This window comes from Leptopilina heterotoma, unplaced genomic scaffold, assembly GCF_015476425.1.
Source record: "Leptopilina heterotoma isolate Lh14 unplaced genomic scaffold, ASM1547642v1 Lhet_304, whole genome shotgun sequence".
NCBI classification, from domain to species: domain Eukaryota; kingdom Metazoa; phylum Arthropoda; class Insecta; order Hymenoptera; family Figitidae; genus Leptopilina; species Leptopilina heterotoma.
In genome coordinates, this window is record NW_025111008.1 from 278,586 (window position 1) to 283,101 (window position 4,516).

The window sequence follows — 4,516 nt, forward strand, 5'->3', positions numbered from 1 at the left end:
TGAAAAAATGACCGAGATTTTTAATGCTTTACATAAACAAATTATAGATTGTGCCATGTCAGGAATATATGGAATAACCAATGTTTTAAAAATATCAAAAAAATTTTCCCGGTAATTATTATTTTGATTTTCTTGAATGTTTATAACATTGATTCTTTTTTGCATATTAAATTTAATAAAATCATAAGAGTAGTTATTCTTTAGTAGTATTTGAAAGATTCACAATAAAGTTCAGATAGCCCTTTGTAAGCATTGCAAAGAACTAAATCATAATTTTAATTTCCATCAAGATAGCATTCAAATGTTAGACTCAGAAAACTTTTTTAGATCACGCAATTTTTTGGAGATGTATTACATCACAAAATATGAAAATTCTATAAATTTCAGAATTGACACAGAAAACCTATCAATAATATATATAGATGTAAGAAAAACTCTACATAAATTAACGCATGTAATTTAATGTAAATGTGTAGGTATATGTATTGTTTATGTGAATTGACCCGTATATCTTGTAAAAACGCACTTGTGAGCTAACCTTCATGTAATCCACTCACACATGTAGAGTAACATACTCAAGGCTTACATACTACTTCTGTGTTCAAGTCATTATATATGTTACGTACCAAGCCCGATCTGTATAACGATTTTTGTACTGAGCGCGGTTGGTACAAGCTGTTTTGTACAGAGCTGTTATTTCCGGACTCTGTACAGAGGTATTTGTTCTGAGCTAGCTCGGTACAGAGATGTTTGTGCAAAACTAGCTCAGTACGATTTCTCCGTACAATGTTGTCCATAACAGTTGATTTGTTTATTGTTGACACTTTACCAACAATCAAATCAAAAGAATAATGATTAATAATTTAAATTATAAATTGGAAACGATTTCAGTATTATAGCAAATTTATTCGAAGGTACATGTAAATATAATCATGAATACTTTTGACATAAAAAATTATTTTTAAAATAAATTGTACAATGATATAATACAAAAAGTAATCGATTTAAAAAATGAAATTAAAAAAGTTTAAGTGATTATCGGCGTTTGAGAAGATATAACGTATTAATAATTGAAGATGAAAAAAAATTGATAGTTCCTTTACATAATAATGCCAGCGAAAGTGTGAAATATTTTGTTCATAATAATAAAATTTTTAATATACTAAAATCTGCTCATACTAAAACATTCATTTCTTTAAGGATTGTCACCGGCAATATAAGGAAATGAGAGAAACTTATAAAAATTTGACAGTTTGTTCTGTATATTATTTTAGAAACATGAATTTTTTCAGAATTTTTACCACGTAGTTTTTTCTTAAAAAATTAATTAAATACTTTTTATAATATTTAAATCTTGAAAAAATTTTATCATTAATTTTTACATCTTTTTTTAATGTTTTTTTTTTCTTTCAATAAAATAAATATATAGGTTTTTTGATAAAAATTATGAAACTGAAATTTTTTTTGAGGTTGCAAACATGCAAGATTTTACATGGGAGCAATAGGAACAATCCCCTAGCCCCTCACCACCGCCGTGACAATCCTTAATCGACTGCTATGGACAACATTGTACAGGAGAAATCGTACTGAGCTGGCTTTGTACAAACATCTCTGTACCGAGCTAGCTCAGTACACATATCTCTGTACAGAGCCCGGAAATTACAGCTCTGTACAAAGTAGCTTGTACCAACCGCGATCAGTACAAAAATCGTTGTACAGATCGGGCTTTGTACAATTTCGGGCTTGGTACGTAACATATACATTAACTGTACGGACGATGATGAAGTCCCAGTCAGCGATTGGACGTTCAACGTATGGAAGGGGAAATTTTTCCCTCTCCTCCTTGTAATTACAAGGGTAAAGAGTAAGGGAGCGTTCACAAATGATGTCACGTTGTTGGGGGGTCTCTACTAAACGTGACACAATGTATTTTTACATGTGAAATTGCGTGACAGGGGAGAGCGGTCTAAGACCTCAAAAAAATGCGTTACGTTATTTGTGAATGCTCCCTAAGGACTTCTGCATCGTCCGTGCGGTTGATAAAGTCAAACACTTAAACTTTTCGCCTATGGGCCCCCACCATATAAAATATTTTTTATAAAAAATCTAAAAAAAAAATTTTCGGATTTAAAAATTTTTTATTCTTCAGGAATATTTTTTGTTTTATAATAGAAAAAGTGTTAATACTTACAATGAAGCCAAAACTTTAGACTTAGAATAAACTTTTTCCTAAATTTTAATTGAATAAAAAATTTTTGAAAAAAATTTAATTTTTTATTTTTTACACGAAAAATTATTTTTTAATTAAAAGTTTTTTCATAAGGTGATATCTTTTACAATTTTGAAAGAAATAACGAAAGCCGTAACATAGTAACGAAGATTCTTTGGGCTGACACTAATTCTGCCGTGTTTTCGAGAAACACAGTAACTGCAGATTGAAAGATTTCGAGAAAAACGCGAAAAACTGTTCGAATCTTTATTGTCCCTTCCCGCATAGCCTAATTGAAATTATAAAACGCCGTTTTTTACTTTTGATTCGTATGAATGTCCTCTTTTTAATGATGTAAAAATAAATGTTTTATTTGGTTAAACAATAAATAAATTATTAAAAATGTAGTTACCGGTATGCTGATTTGGGCCTCGTCGCACGAAATGCCAAGTAACTGTCAGTTACTTGGTCTTTAGTGCGATGAGCGCTCGTATAAGACCCTTCGTCGCGCAGAGAACTTAGGTAACTGCAAGAGAATATAATGGGGAGTTCTAAAAAAAGGTTTTTTTAATGTAATAATTTTAGAAAAAATGAATAATATAATATTATAAAATTATAATAAAATTAAAAAATAAATAAAATAACAACAAGAGAAAACCCTGTGCAATATAATATAAAAATGTTAATATTTCTTGTTTGAATACATTGAAAAAAAATTAATTTGATTCAATCAAATAACTGATTAATTGACTATTATCAATTAAATATTTAATTGAATCAAATAATATTTATTTGAGTCAATTAAATGGTAATTGCTTTAAATACTGCAATTATTGGTTTAAATACTATTGAATTGCCTGCAATAAATATTATTTGTTTCAAGTAAATATTTAATTAATAACAGTCAATTGATCGGTTATTTGAATCAAATAATTTTTTTCAGTGTAATTACATGTTTACTAAGTACTGTTTGTATAGTTAATTTTACTATTTCTTTATGTAGTTAAAAATTTAGAATTCAGTTAACTAAGAAATGTAGTAAAATTGCAAAAACAACTACAAAATCTGATAGCACAAACTACATTCTTAATTCTTTTAACTACTTTTTGATAGTTAATACAAGTTTTGAATATAATTGGGGACTTATTGAACTAAGCAGAGTAGTTAAAAAGTAGTCAAATCTACTAGGAAATTTTTTCAATGTAAATTATTTTAATTATTTTTAATAATTTTAAACTAATAAAAGTAAAATTAATTCAAATAAATTTAATTAATAATTAGAAATGATCAATTAATAGTTGTAAATAAACTTATAACATAAATAATATAATATAAATTATAATAAATGACTAAGTATTATTTAGAATAATAATAAATTATTAATTATTTTAAATGAATTGATCGTAACTTTTACGAGCTCTATATAAAATTCTGCATTTTCTTGGTATTTCATGCGACGAGGGCTCGAAAAAGAACGCTACTATTTTAAAAGACCAAGTAATTGTGCAGTTACTTGGTGTTTGAAATCACGACCCTCAAAATACGTCACAATGCCCAAATATAGCACCAGGTATCTGACAGTTAACCCAATTTCTCGAATTATGACTTGCCAATTTTTGCAGTTATTGTTAAAATAGCATAATTATCAAAAAATTATTATTAATTAAGTTAATAATTTTAAAAAATGCTTTGCATGAACAGGTGTATCTTTTTTCTACGATTCCAACGATATAAAAAACTCATTTTTCGATTTTTTTGCAGTTACTGTGTTTTTCCGAAACACGGCAGAATTCTCCCATTACCCCACAGAATTCTTACAGGCCAAAATTTGAATAAAAAAATAAAAATATAAACAAATTTTATTACCGCGTGGCAACCGGCGTGAGGCGAGGCGCCCGCGACGCAGCGCGCTGCAATTTATTCTTTGAAATTTAATAACTCAAAAACAAAAAAAGGGCATTCTGAAAATTTACATGCCGATAGGAAAAAACCTCAGCTTTCGTTCGCAATAATTTATTTAAAAAAAAAAACAAACCGATTTTTGGGAAATTGAAAATTAAATATTAATTATCAAAAATTAGGGTAAATTTTTAAAATATCAAAAAATAAAATACACCATTGGAAAGAGGACGAAAAAACCTTTCAGAAACATATTCTAAAAATTTTGTGCAACACCTGTAAGGAAAGTAATACTTTGCATGCCTGTAAAGTAGGCGCAAAACAGTACTTTGCTGCACTAGTGCGGCAAAGAGCTTACTTTGCTGCACTAGTGCGGCAAAGTGGTTATTTTGCTGCACTAGTGCGGCA